This window comes from Patiria miniata, unplaced genomic scaffold (genome assembly GCF_015706575.1).
Source record: "Patiria miniata isolate m_02_andy unplaced genomic scaffold, ASM1570657v1 HiC_scaffold_20, whole genome shotgun sequence".
In the NCBI taxonomy this organism is placed as follows: Eukaryota; Metazoa; Echinodermata; class Asteroidea; order Valvatida; family Asterinidae; genus Patiria; species Patiria miniata.
Genome location: NW_024037059.1, coordinates 27,525,187 through 27,540,838, shown reverse-complemented (window position 1 = coordinate 27,540,838; position 15,652 = coordinate 27,525,187). Strand labels below are relative to the sequence as shown.

Genomic DNA, 15,652 nt, shown 5'->3' with positions numbered 1-15,652 from the left:
CGACCTGAGTGTAACTGTGACGATATTAAGACGATCAGAATTAGTCGGGTCTAAAAAAAAATCAACAGTAGCAAGAGTAGAAAAATTTCAACTTCTATGACGACGTTGCAATCGTGTGCGCATCAAGATCATCCTTTCCAATTGTTTAGCCAATTAGCACACTACTCTGGCACTCCGCACGTTCTGCGCAACATCACGCAGTACGCACCACGGTGACATGAGCAATTTTGAGCATGGTATACAAATATTGAGTGGCTCAGCGTGGAATGGGAGGAATATTATCGCAAGGTAAAATCTGGACTTTTCCATTTCACGAGGCGAAGCCGAGTGAACTGGAAAAGTCCAGATTTTACCGAGCGATAATATTCCTCCCATTTTACAATTTAAAGCCACTCAATATTTGTTTTATATAACTGACATAAAGATCCTTGTCATTTGATATATTTGAACTTTTTTTGCAATAGAAAACTGAGGGAAAATGTATTTCTCTCTTCCAAATACCCCTTCACGAAAATGATTGAACCCAACGCTGTAGCGCTGGCTCTTTGGAACAATACGCGCTACGCGCAACGCTGAACGCGCACACCAGCATGCATTTCCACACAAATACCGCCTCATGATCCTAACTGTTGAATAGTATTTCCCATTCCCCATGGGCGGATAGTACTTTTTGAGCCGCGGCGTGAATGGGAGCAATAACGAATGTCACGTGATGTGAGTTCCACCAATCAAATGACTAGGATATATGTCAGTTATATAATTGCGATTATTTAATCGGGATGCCGCTTGTTCAAGAGAATCACACGATTTCTCAGTTTTGTGATCTGAGTATTATTTTTCTGCTTGATGCCGACGGTTCCGTCATGGCGCAAGCAAATCGCGGGTCGACCTGAGGCCGGCTTAAGTCAGTGATATTTGAACAACATCTAATAAATTACAGAATGGAAGAAAGAACACAAGGCACCAGTTTGTAATGAAAATCCAAAGACTTAAAAAACGCTGCATGGTACCCAATAGACAGTTTCTGCTGGACGTTTCTACCAAAGATCTGCGTACCAATTAACATGAAGTGAACTCCGGTTTCATCTCTGGTTTGGATTCAGGTCTGAAATATTTTTTACGCTGACAAATTGCAACATTTGAAACTGTTTCTGATTATATAGAAAATATCAAATAAAATTTGAAAACATAAATTTAGTTGGAGTTTCATCAAGGGCTTAGGAAATCGCCCGAAGCCGAAGATGAAACCAAGAATTGGGAAAACTCTGGTTCCGGGATAGTAATTTGTGCGCTACATTATAGTACACGAGTTGGGAATCCGTGACAAGGCCAAAAGAAAAAAAATAATTCTGCTTCCAATTACATGTCATTCGAAAATAGGGTAGGTACATGTACATGTAGGTAGGGACTTCTTTTTGCCAATATTTTTTGGTACGATCATATGGAGGAGTCTGCGTGTAGTCATGGGTTAAAGGCAGAAATTGATGGTTTTTGGTGTTTTTTTTGTCATTTTTCCCATAACAAGATTAGGGTAGGGGCTGTCAGAATAGGGTAGATAGGGGGTTTCCCTACAAAAAAAAAATTCTGCTTCCGGTTGAAAGCAGAACTTTTTTTTTTTGGCCTGAGGCGTATACATGTATTTGTACGCGATTAACGGCAACAACTCGACGGTAATGTGAATATAAAACTTTGTAATGTTCGCACAGTGTTAGGACTCAAGTTTTATTAACCTTCGACTCAAGTCGAGTTGAGTCTACTGATGAGAGACTCGAGTCCAGTCGAGTCAATTACCCATTGGGACCTGAGTCGAGTCAATTACATTGTAAATCATTGACTTGAGTCATTACAACTCTGATTCATTGTTCAGCAAAGTTGTGTGCTTCACAGCAACATGAAATATGCTCTTATTGAAGGGTTTAGAGGTGAAATGCCCCAAGTATGACATCACCCCAACTACATTGTATAGTTGGGACCACTGCCATATTTTGGGCTACAGTTGGGACGACTGCCATATTTTGGGCTATACTTTGGACCACTGCTATATTTTGGGCTATAGTTGGGATCACTGCCATAATCTGGGCTACAGTTGGGACCACTACCATAATCTGGGCTACAGTTGGGACCACTGCTATATTTTGGGCTACAGTTGGGACCACTGCCATATTTTGGGCTATAGTTGGGACCACTGCCATATTTTGGGCTACAGTTGGGACAACTGCCATATTTTGGGCTATAGTTGGGATCACTGCCATAATTTGGACTACAGTTGGGACCACTGCTATAATCTGGGCTACAGTTGGGACCACTGCCATATTTTGGGCTACAGTTGGGACCACTGCCATATTTTGGGCTATAGTTGGGACCACTGCCATAATTTGGGCTACAGTTGGGACCACTACCATAATCTGGGCTACAGTTGGGACCACTGCCATATTTTGGGCTACAGTTGGGACCACTGCCATATTTTGGGCTATAGTTGGGACCACTGCCATAATTTGGGCTACAGTTGGGACCACTACCATATTTTGGGCTATAGTTGGGACCACTGCCATAATTTGGGCTACAGTTGGGACCACTACCATAATCTGGGCTACAGTTGGGACCACTGCCATATTTTGGGCTACAATTGGGACCACTGCCATATTTTGGGCTATAGTTGGGACCACTGCCATATTTTGGGCTATAGTTGGGACCACTGCCATAATTTGGGCTATAGTTGGGACCACTGCCATATTTTGGGCTACAATTGGGACCACTACCATAATCTGGGCTACAGTTGGGACCACTGCCATATTTTGGGCTACAATTGGGACCACTACCATAATTTGGGCTACAGTTGGGACCACTACCATAATCTGGGCTACAGTTGGGACCACTGCCATATTTTGGGCTACAGTTGGGACCACTGCCATATTTTGGGCTATACTTTGGACCACTGCCATATTTTGGGCTATAGTTGGGATCACTGCCATAATCTGGGCTACAGTTGGGACCACTACCATAATCTGGGCTACAGTTGGGACCACTGCCATATTTTGGGCTACAGTTGGGACCACTGCCATATTTTGGGCTATAGTTGGGACCACTGCCATATTTTGGGCTACAGTTGGGACCACTGCCATATTTTGGGCTATAGTTGGGACCACTGCCATAATTTGGGCTACAGTTGGGACCACTACCATAATTTGGGCTACAGTTGGGACCACTACCATAATCTGGGCTACAGTTGGGACCACTGCCATATTTTGGGCTACAGTTGGGACCATTGCCATATTTTGGGCTATAGTTGGGACCACTGCCATAATTTGGGCTACAGTTGGGACCACTACCATAATCTGGGCTACAGTTGGGACCACTGCCATATTTTGGGCTACAATTGGGACCACTGCCATATTTTGGGCTATAGTTGGGACCACTGCCATATTTTGGGCTATAGTTGGGACCACTGCCATAATTTGGGCTATAGTTGGGACCACTGCCATATTTTGGGCTACAATTGGGACCACTACCATAATCTGGGCTACAGTCGGGACCACTGCCATATTTTGGGCTACAATTGGGACCAATGCCATATTTTGGGCTATAGTTGGGACCACTGCCATATTTTGGGCTATAGTTCGGACCACTGCCATAATTTGGGCTATAGTTGGGACCACTGCCATATTTTGGGCTACATATATAGTTGGGACCACTGCCATATTTTGGGCTACAGTTGGGACCACTGCCATATTTTGGGCTATAGTTGGAACCTCTGCCATATTTTGGACTACAGTTGGGACCACTGCCATATTTTGGGCATAACAGTCTTACCGATGATTTGATGGTGTTCAGTTTGTGGATTTCCGTCTTCGTTTTTGCCACCTTGCTCTACTTGTACAAGTTTGCGCTGCATCTGCAGGCACTTCAGCTTTTTCTCCAACTCGCTCATCTTACGGCCCAAGTCCATGCTGCATCATGACGGCCTTCAGCACCTCCACCAGGCTGAACTCCTCATGCAGGCCCAGGCTGCGGCCAGGGAACAGGCTTTGAAACCTAAAAAGAAAAATTAACATCTATTCAATTAAAAGTGTCAATTTCATTTTCTTGAGCAACATTTTCAATTTCATAACGTTTATCCAAAAACTTATTACGTAGCTCTGCCAAGGAGGCTATGTTTGCACCAGCGTTAATTGGTTTGTGATTTGGTTGGTTGGTTGGTTTGTTGGTTGGTTTGTTGGTTATGGACAGATTTTCATGACAGTTTTTGCGGGAGTGGTCTTTGGTAAAGTACAAATCGATTGGATTTTGGAAGTGATCCAGATAGTCTACATGTTCATCTGGATGCAGGATTTTTTTTACAGATTTTTTTCACCCATCATATGGAAAACTTTCAACAGATCACCCTGCGTGACCCTCTTCTTGTGCGTGGCACTGACCCGGTGACCCTGTATCCCTTATCACCCTCCTAATCTAACCACACAGGTCAATGGACTAGACCATTTTATACAATGGGGGAGTGGAAAGGTAGACTGACACAGGCATACATACACAAAATGTTTGAGTTAAAGGATTTGTTTTGGGTCTGCATGTAGGATTTTTTTAAAGGATATTCTTCACCATAAATGCGAGTATTTCTTTCGGGTGAACTGACAATAAGGCGGGGAATTGTTTATCCTTGGTCATGTTGGTACATGTAGGTTTGCACACTCTGAGTGCTTTGCTTTAAAATGAATAAAAATAAAAATAAGGAGATCCATTTTAGAGTGAGTACAAAAAGAAGGAACATTGATAAAATCACCATGTGAGTATACCGGTACATGTCACACTATAACACAACAATGTTGCGACAAGAATAAAAAAATTGGGATTTAAATCGGTGAATTAAATCAACGCGATTTAAATCAGACAACCCTAATAATAGGCATGTAAGGGGGTGTGATTCAAGTCACTTAACTATTCTAGCAGGTAGAGAATGAAACATATTTGGTACTCAATTGACAGAGAATTGACAAAGGAAACATAGGTGTGCGATATGTGTGTTCAATACGTAACAGTTTGACAAAGTTAAGTGAATCATTGTGTTAAGATTATGTGGTCCGCACTGGTGCAGCGCTTGCCGGCCACGCCCTTCGACTTCTGCCGGCCCACATTGCTACATGTACATGTACTTGTACAGGTCACTTGAACTGGCGGTGAATTGAACTAACTGAGAGATAAGTCCGTTGTTAATTAAACACTGCACACTAATCGCTGTTCTTTGTTTTCGCCACCCATCTTACGCCCGCCCACAATCAACGAGGTTTTAGTTGATGCTGGTAGTTACGAATGATAATAGTTGGATATCTACAAGGTTGCTAGTACGGTAGCTGTAAAACGCCGCCATGAACAATTGCTCTCACATGGATGTGAAAAGTACTTTTGAGGTAAGATAAGATACAAATTTTACGAGTTACGAAAGATTCTGTTATGTCAAGTAACATTATCCCTTTTTTCTGAAATATTATAATGATTTAAGTTTGTTCCCCGAAAACTTCGCCGAACTGTATAGTTATCCCTTTCCTTTTTTGGGGCAATATTTGGTCTGAACCCTCTCAGTCAGTCGTTGATGTTGTAAAATCAAACGCTACCGTAGACCGAAGGCCCCTTTAAAAAGAATTCCCCGAAATTTCCCACCTGACAAGGAACTAAAAGAAACGACCGGTGTTGTAAATAAACACCCAAACTGATGAATGAGTATCGTGGGGTTGATATTTCCTCGGTTCCCTCTGATAATGTGAGTCAGAGGTCCCAATAGGGCAAAGGTATAACCATGAATTATCGAGAACTGTATTCTATAATGATGTATCCTGTGCCGCAAGGTATAATGCGCCGGGAAATGTGTACTATTTGCATCATATCTTGAAATACGTGTAAAAAATGTATGTGTAAAAAAATTAATAAGTTAAGGCCCCCAAAAAAGTCTCCGGTTTCTGGTATGGAGCTTGCCCAAAAAGTGGTGCGGCAACGCATTTTTTTTTTTTTTTTTACCTGTTTTTTTTTTTGCTTCAAATGTCGGCTGATGACTGCAAATGGTGCCCGACTAAACTTAGTGCAAATATTATGGGAGACCACAGAGGCCACATAAAGCTTATTCTCGATCATAACCCCATCTAAAAATACGTTAAAATTGTGCAGCAGCAGGATTCCAGTCAAATCAGGGAGTTTGGTGGTTTTGAGACATCATCTTTCATTGAAAAATAAACTTTTTCATTTGCCGACGCGCATGGCTACTGCGACGCGCGCGCATACCAGAAACCGGGGACTTTTTTTTTTGGCCTTAGCGCGCAAGTCCTAATTTGTGAAGTATCTGTATACAGAGTTTTATCCGTTAAATTGGGTATAATATCAATTGAGATTTCTGTGGCTTTTTCTGAGCATGTGCTTACTTTCGGGAGATACGTCGCAAAAAAAGATCAAATTTCGGGAAACGACATGTGTATGAGACATGGAGTGAAAACATTTCTTTTGTTGGTGTTCTGTATGTTGTTTTTCCTGGCTACGGAGTTCACTGTTGGGTGTTGCTGCTCAATCAGTTGTAAGGACATTAATAATAATAGGCACGTGGTTCAGCTATTCTCCCCGTGTTTGGTGTATTTCCATGGGTTCTTGGCGGGAGGTTGGTGGACGGACATCAATAAGTCAGCTAATCGACGGGTTCGTTGCTCGCAAGCGCATAAGCCCATTGTGACACAGGGTTTTCTTCAATGGAAGTTGTACTCCAGGCCCGTTGCCGCGTTCTGCTTCATGTCTTTGCAATTATTTTTTTTGCTCAAGGATACTCGTGGTAAGGTGTATCCGTAATGCCAACGAGTGACTGGTTCTTCACATTGAAAAAGGGCCATCAAAGTGAGGAACAGTGTAACTTTTATTTTAGAAACCGCCCACCCGGAAAAATCTTATTGTGTATTACGAAAGCGAAGGAAGGTTTCTCGTGTTTATTAGGCAACAAATTAATATTAAATGGCACAATTAATGTGTTTGTGTTTCAATTTCTGGGTTGGCTGCTGCCTTTGAAAACGCGGATCCCTGTAGCTAAGTGGATTTGTCGATAACAATTACATTGTGTCCATTCGCAGGCGAAACCTTACGACTTGAAGTCAAGTCTGTAATTTGGCCGGGTTCTAGTCGCCCGTGGACAGCTAAATGTCACTCACCATGCATGGCCGCTGTCAGTGATTGGCAGGTCTGCTACCGATGCGATAGTGTTATCGTCCTTGCGTTGAATTAAAGTCTTAAATAATAATAACATTAAACATTTGTTTTGATTGCAGGACACTGACATCATCAGATTATGGTGCAGCATTATCAATGAGATACAAAACTTCACTTAACGGATAAGCAGTGAGTCAGATCAACCAAGGATACTTGTACAAAAGTTGCATTCTTCTATACAAGCTGTTTTCCTTTGACTTGTTAAACGGAAGGTCGTCACCATGACTGGCGGACCGGGCAGCACCGAGCGCCACTACCGTCGGCTGCTGGACTAGCTCAAAGCCCGCTCCAGCCGCATCTTTGTCAAGACCCAGATGCAGAACCGCACGCAGGAGCAGAGACTGAAGAAAGTGGTCAACGTCCTGGAGAAAGATTGGGACCTCTGAAACCGCAAGTCTCATGAGGGGATCTGGCGAGTGTCGTCTAAGGAGTGCCCCATGCCGCGGCTGGCCAAGCCCGAGGGGATGCCATCGTACCTGGCCCGTCCCCGCGCCACGACTCTCCCCACCCCGGCTGAACTAGCCACCCTGCTTCCTAAGAAAAGAGTCAGGGGACAACAGCGCTATGCATCTCACGCTGAATCGGTGGCCACCAGCAAACCGCCTCCCAGAGAATACACCAAGATGTCCAAGAGAAGACTGTCCTCGATGAGATCAGATCAGGTCCAGATATATCACTATCGGAAGGTGATGGAGGACTTCGAGGAGGCAGTGGAGGTCTTTCCAGAAGGTGATGGGACAGAAGAGCATGCGACTGCTGTGGGTGGCACCGGAGAGAAGATGGAGACACCGACGCAGGGAGACAGGACTGATGGGAAGTGGGCAACACCGTGACTAGGACAAAGAGCATTATCAGCGAGGCAAGCAGAGCCCTGACAGACAATGAGAGTACGGCAGCGGCTGAGGAATCAGTGAGAATGGTCATGAAGAAGCTCGGCATATGTCCTCAATCCAGCCCGATGTCTTACTCCCGAAGACCGCGGCCAAAGAAAAGACGCTCTCAGACGAGTGTCGGTACCTGCGCCACCATTGCCGAGCAACAACTGGACTCCAATAGCAAGGTGCTGCGAACCAACTACCTGGACATGTACAAAGCACAGCTGAAGAACCACGTCCGTCGCATGACTTCAAAAGGTGAAATGCCAGCGCCGTCTATGCGCATTGATGACATGTCACCACACCACGGCCACCGTGATGAGCGACCCAAGTCGGGTCTTGACATGAGCGTCCTCTCGCGGGCGTCCACTCCCACCAAGGCCCCTTCGCTGGCCCACAGTAAGTTTAACTCGCCAGCCTTTTCACCCGAGTCACGTGGGATCAGCAACAATCCTGGTGCCAAGATAGAAAGGCAGTCCACCCTCATGCAACAGACCGCCTCGTCCACATCACGCTCAACACCGAGACGTCAAATGCGCAGGGTCAGCATGCAGATCATGCATGCCACCACCTTCGACACGCTACAAGATGAGGGCAGAAAATGCAAAGCTACCGCAAGTTCCGGCGGGAGTCTCTGCAGATGGACGATGTCGCCAACCTTCAGGACTTGGAGGACGGAGAACTGTTTGAAGAGAATGAAACACTGTCGGTACATCAGGTGGGCCAAAGCAGACGAAGCTTTAATCGAGGAATCCAGTGAGAACGAACCCTTACAACACCAACTTGCGCTTCTGACCCTAAAGTACGCCCCTCAGGTCCAATCAAAGAAAAGTCGGAACGAAAACACATAACCAGACGATTTATACTTCACACAGTTAATTAATTGGCAGTGTTTTAATTGGATTAAAATTTATTGGATTAAACATCAAATGTTTAATATTAAAGGAACACTTCTAGTCTTCTACTATGTTATGACTTTAGTTAGACACGGTTTTTGTTTAAATATCCATATCTAGCCAAGGTATGTTCCTTTGCTCAGACAATCTACATGTACACAAAATATCTTTCGATTATTAAAATCAAATAATAATATAAATGAAAGCAATATGTATTTTGTTTTGCAAACAACTAGGCCTATAAAGCCTTTTTATTCGAACTTATTTCAGCAGAAAATGTACACACATCTTACAAAATAAACATTCATCGTGTGCAGTTTGTGTGGATAGAAAAATTCGTTCAAATACTTTTGACTTACAGTCGTTAAAGGTTGCACATGTGCATGTTTCAAACTGTACAATCTGATCTGCAAATTATTAGTGTCAAGAAAATCATTTAGTTCAAAATACTCAATCCGCAAAATACCCTTAAATCCTTGACTTGCATTGACTTATTGAATTAAACTTTCAGTAGTACCAATACGATTTCATAGGTTATAACAAATATGGGTAAACTTTTTCTGAGGTGCAGGTCTTACTGCACGTATTGTTTTAATGATTGTGCACTTTCATCTGGAATGTGCCATTTTAGAATCCAAAGACACGTTGTCCACTTGACATGCTTAGAAAGTAAGTTTCACATTCCGCAGCCATCTTGAAAACAGCGCCACAATGTGACTTACTAAAGCCAGTCGAGGGGAACAAATTTGTAAAAGAGATACCGGTAGGTCACTGCCACATTGAGATTTCTGCTTGATATACCGACTTTTTAATGCCAATTTTCGAGCCTGCACTGTAACATAAAGACTAACAACTTACAAGAATATGTCAAGACACAAATACGGATCAAAATGTATGTATTCTTGGCCTACAGATTCCACCCCCCCTTTTTTAGGTAGCCGAAAACTTCTTACTAGTTCTTACTTTTTATTTTATATAATTTTTCCCCAATCCTGGGATTTGTAGAGACGCCTTTTCAAATCCAACATGGTTTGCCTCTTCATGGGTGACCTCGAAGAACGCATGCTTGCCTCGGCCCCATGTCGCCCTTGGATCTGGTGGAGATATATTGATGTTTTTTTCATCTGGACCAGTGATGAGGACAGTCTCTTGACCTTCACTAACCACATCAATTCCTTCCACAAAACCATCAAATTCACGTCGGAGTTCTCGGCTCACCAAACCCACTTTCTGGATGTCACCGTCCGCAAGCAAGGCAACTCACTAACCACTGACCTGTATTCCAAACCCACAGACACCCACCAGTACCTCCACTCCTCCAGCTGTCACCCCAGGCACTGCAAAACTGGCATAGCGTTTAGCCAGGCACTCAGACTCAGAAGAATTTGTTCTAATGATTCCGATTTCTCCCGCCATACACAGATACTGAGGAACAACTTGGTGGCCAGGGGTCACAGCTCTCGCCAAGTTCATCGTGCCATTGCCAGAGCTAAAGCTATCCCCAGAAATCTAGCTCTCACGGGAAAGGCCCCTGATGCCATGGCCAAACCCATGATTCCCTTGGTTACCACGTTTCACCCCAATCTCCCTCCCCTTCGCAAAATCACTAATGACAATCATCATATCCTCCATACTTCAGATCGCCTTGCGCGCGCCATCCCCAATGGCCCCACATTGGCTTACAGGCGTCCTCGAAATCTACGGGACTTGATTGTTCGAGCTGAAGTCCCTTCCTTAGATGCATCCCCTCCCACCCAGCATGGTACTTTCAAGTGCAGTTCCAGATGTGTTGTCTGCCAGATTCATATCCAGGAGTCTGACTCCTTTTCTGGCCACTCTTCTGTCACTACCCACAGAACCATTGGTAACATCACTTGTAACACCTCTAATGTCATATATCTCATTTCTTGCAGGGTCTGTGGAGTGCAGTATGTAGGTGAGACTAAGAATACGCTCAAGAAGCGTTTCTATGCCCACCGGTCAACGGTCAACACCAAGAAACTAGACACCCCTGTTGGTCATCACTTTAACCTGCCTAACCACTCCATTTCTGATATGATTTTGCAGGGCATTGAATCTCTTGGCCATCGCAAGGACTCAGTTCGCCTCAGCAGAGAGAAAGTGTGGATGAATCGTCTTCGAACTATTCAACCACATGGTCTCAACATCCAACTTGGGAATGACTAATCCTTTTCTTTCTCCATTGTCTTCTGTTACAGATAATCCACCTGGTCTTCCCTGTTTGTGTTTACCCATCTTCCCCCATCTTTCATCCCTTTCCACCTCCATACTGTTCCCCCCCCCCCCCATCATCATCACTCTTGCACTCTTTTGTCCGTTCCCACTCCCTGTGACCTTTGATCCTTCCCCCTTCTGGTCCCTCCCCTGTTCATACCATACCCCTTGTGGTTTGCCATCTCCCTTTGTTTCTTTGTTCTCTCATCCACCCTCCCCTGCATCTTTCTACACCTTTCCCACCTAATTGTCCTTTTGTGTTTCTTCTTTCAGCCCTGCATGTTTGTGTGCACCCCCATGTAAATGTATGTACCTCTGTCATTTCTGTTTTAGCCTCTGAAGAAGAACTTGCTAAGTTCGCAACGTCAGGCCACATTAATTTTTAAATTTAACAAAAACGGTTTATTTTGACTTCCCATACATGTAACAGTATGTGTGACTGCGAATACTTGTATTCAGTTTTATTCACGTTTATGTGTGATAGTGTTGGATTCAGCTACATGTACAACACTTATATACTGTACATGTAGGCCATGTATCCCGAGTGACTGGTGATGTTGTTTGCAGTCAGTTCACAAGTAACTGGTTGAAAATTGAATATTTTTTTAAATGCATCACTACATCAAGTCCAGAACTTTGGTCTGACCAGAGACCCACAACCTGGAAAGTTAAGCGCAAGATAAAAGGGTAACTCTGGTGACACTATTGGTTTGCAATTATTTTTGGTGCTACTGTAATTGGCAATTTGGTCGCTGTTGGATCCGGTTGAAATAAATAAATAAATAATCTGAGTAGACAATTTGATCAAATTTGAGTGCATTTTACGTTTTGAACTTAAGCCACCTTTGAGAATATGATTGAAAAGTACTAGGCCCTACATGCCCTAGGTGCATGTATATCTAGGCTGATTATAAAGATTACGTGCACAAACAGTAGATTGTCCCTTTTTTACAACTTTTGAGAGCCCTAGTTGGAGAGACGCATTGCGTGAATGTACTGGTACGCGCCCTTTCGTGTAATTATGCCATCATGCCAATGTTTGTGTTGGACATTCCTCACTAAATATTTGCATAATTTATATAACTGTAGCAAAATGCTTCCGTCTTCAAGTTAAATTTATTATCATTGCACTTCCGGTTACACTGGAAGTAAAGGTCAAATGGAAAGTATTCACTTTCTTAGAGTTTAGGCACTCTCCTGAAGACGGTCAGAGCATACTGACCGGAACGTCGAGTTTATACCTCTGGTTCTTTTCAGAACCATTCTCTTAGTTGAGAAATTATTCGCACATGGTGTTTCCGCAAACCTTTCATTATTTAAAGGTCAAATGGTATGCGCCCTGGAACAAAATATATTGCCAGTGGCAATGTCTGAAACAACAAAAAATGAGAATACTACTCTGTTCCGTTATAAAGTTATAGCCTAATTAAAAGTAAGCTCTCAAATGTTCATGTTAACCCCCTTGTAATTTGATACCTGAGGTGATGTCATGATGACATCACAATTTCTTTTACATCTTCGGACCAGGGTTCAAATTCCATCTTGGTTTTATCGTCATCACGTGAACAGTTTGGAAAATATGTGGTTCGTTTTGATTTTGAGGCTTCTGTCTGTAATTTTAATTCACCCAACTTTGACCTTCCAGTAGACCCGGAAGTAAAGGCCAAGCGAGTTTACGAACGTTTAGGAGAAAACCCACGGAGAAATATTGCCCAGAAAAAAAAAAAACCCAAAGAATAATTCTTACCATTTTAAAAAGGTGATCGGGTCATACCCGATCAAAAAGTCCCCAAAAAATTTCAATGTGATGAATTCCTGCTTTTGACAGATTTTCCACCTTTTTCTGTTTTAGTTTTATTGTGCTCAGCATAAAAATTGGGCAAGAAAGATCTTTTGCTGTTAATCCCTCAACCGTTTTAAAGTAAAGTATGATTTTCTCTTCAAATATAAAAAAGTCTTACTTTGCAGTACTTCGAGTCTGTTCCACCCCTGTGAAGCACCAGCAAGGTAGTGATTGATGTACAAGGGAGCTCTGGTCTGAGTCTGTTTCATCCCTGTGAAGCACCAGCAAGGTAGTGATCGATGTACTTGATGCAGTCCTTCTCCTGGGCTGTATAGTGCTTCTCAAGGGAGCTCTGGTCTGAGTCTGTTCCATCCCTGTGAAGCACCAGCAAGGTAGTGATCGATGTACAAGGGAGCTCTGTTCTGAATCTGTTCCATCCCTGTGAAGCACCAGCAAGGTGGTGATGTACTTGGTGCGGTCCTTCTCTTGGGCCACATTGTGCTTCTCAAGGGAGCTCTGGTCTGAGTCTGTACCATCCCTGTGAAGCACCAGCAAGGTAGTGATGTACTTGGTGCGGTCCTTCTCCTGGGCCGTATAGTGCTTCTCAAGAGAGCTCTGGTCCGAGTCTGTACCATCCCTGTGAAGCACCAGCAAGGTAGTGATGTACTTGGTGCGGTCCTTCTCCTGGGCCGTTTAGTGCTTCTCAAGAGAGCTCTGGTCTGAGTCTGTTCCATCCCTGTGAAGCACCAGCAAGGTAGTGATTGATGTACAAGGGAGCTCTGGTCTGAGTCTGTTCCATCCCTGTGAAGCATCAGCAAGGTAGTGATGTGTACTTGGTGCGGTCCTTCTCTTGGGCCGTACAGTGCTTCTCAAGAGAGCTCTGGTCTGAGTCTGTTCTAGCCATGAGAAGCAGTCCTTCTCCTGGGCCTTATAGTGCTTCTACAGTGCTTCTCAAGAGAGCTCTCTGATGTGAAGTGAGCTGGTAGATCTGCCATCACCTGGTCAAGAAATTTAAATATTGTCAATTTGGAAAAAATGTTTGATACTGATTGAGAGATTTACTTGTATTCATTATTAGCTATCCTGGAAATTCGAGTGGAACAAGGTTAAAAAAAAAATAGGTTAACCAGTTTGCATCGGATAACGTGTATACAAAGATTTTGCGGTATTCGTAGCGGATGACAGATGAACAAGCAATGATAGCTGAGTCCTATAAATACAGATGTCAAATTGGTTCAGAGAACTCTTGGAGTTTTTAAGAATAAATTATTGTTTCACTGACATGACTGAAGAAGAAGTGTCTTTGCTCCCTTATTAGTCCCATCCTTGTAGATAGGATAGGATGCCTAGTTATATATCTTTGATACAAACGAATCCGGGAAATATAAATTTATAGTGACTTGGCATCATTACATCTTGCAAGGTGACAGAAGAAAGTCCTGAATAGCGCCCTCTACCCCACCTCACCCGGCCGCAGACTTACATGACAAAAACAATGAAACAAGCCAATTGGTTTTACTTTAAACATGCCTTAGACCTTACTCCATATTTTTTATACAATTTCCTTAAAACATAATTAGTGACTATCAAAGGTTATTAATATCACTCAATCTGAAAATACAAAGAAAACAAAAATCCCCCACTTGCATTATTGTCCATTCAGTCATAAAAAATCGTTGTGCGTCAATTTTGATCTGTTGAGTCAATTTCTTTTTTTCTTTAAAACTTTCTGTAGCTACAACAGTGCCCTTTAGTGCTGCACCACCTCAAATATTTAGCACTAAGGAGCACAAGGGCACCAAGGCAAATGATAGGGCACCAAGTCAAATGATGTAACACCATATGAGAACTCAAACAAACAAAGCAGTACCACTTTGCTATTTTTTCCCAAGCTTGGATGGTACAGACAAAGAATATTTTCTTAAACGCATCACTAGTTTGAATACAATTTAATACCAAATTAGTGACTCTCAACAGTATAGTTATGAACTCACAGTCTGTTTGTTTGATGATGGAATTTTTGTTACAACTTCCACATGGTAGTAGATTAAAAGGCGACTGTAAAATACTTTAGTCTTTGTTAAAAAAAAAAAAAATAGGTGACTTGATCAAAGTTAGTTATTGTACAAGTGTGATGAGGCCTAAACCTTTTTTTTCCTGAATCTTTTTCTTATAGTTGCTAAACGAAAGCTGTAATCGCGAACAACAAATCTGTTGGTGAACACACAATTGTGTGTTAATTTGAATTTGTTGTTAGGTTTTTCAAAACCTACAAACGCTGTAGTATAATAGCTGATATGCTTTTTACCTCTTTACAAAAAGTTGCTGATCCAAATGTGTTGCAGATAATGTTGGGATAATATTCTGGTTGTTAACAAGTTTTGTTTGGGTGGCTTGATTTGGTCGATCTTGTAGCTTGGATCATGTCCCTCGAGCCAGTACGTCAGGCTTTCACCTTGGCCCTGAAATAAAAGAAAGGAAAAAGATAAGAGATTGGTTAAAACAGTTATCTCATGTTTCCTTTGAAATATGATGGACTTGAGAATTTGCAGCAGTGAAAATTGAAGGAAGGGTAGATCATTTGTCATTTGTGATTTTTTTCCCATTTGAAGCAACAAAAGTGCTCAAAATCT

General features: G+C 42.8%; 1 pseudogene; it reads left to right on the top strand.

Moving 5' to 3' along the window:
- The first annotated feature begins 7,320 nt into the window (after nt 1-7,320).
- Nucleotides 7,321-10,057, top strand: LOC119729114 (annotated as a pseudogene).
- The last annotated feature ends 5,595 nt before the right edge of the window (nt 10,058-15,652 follow it).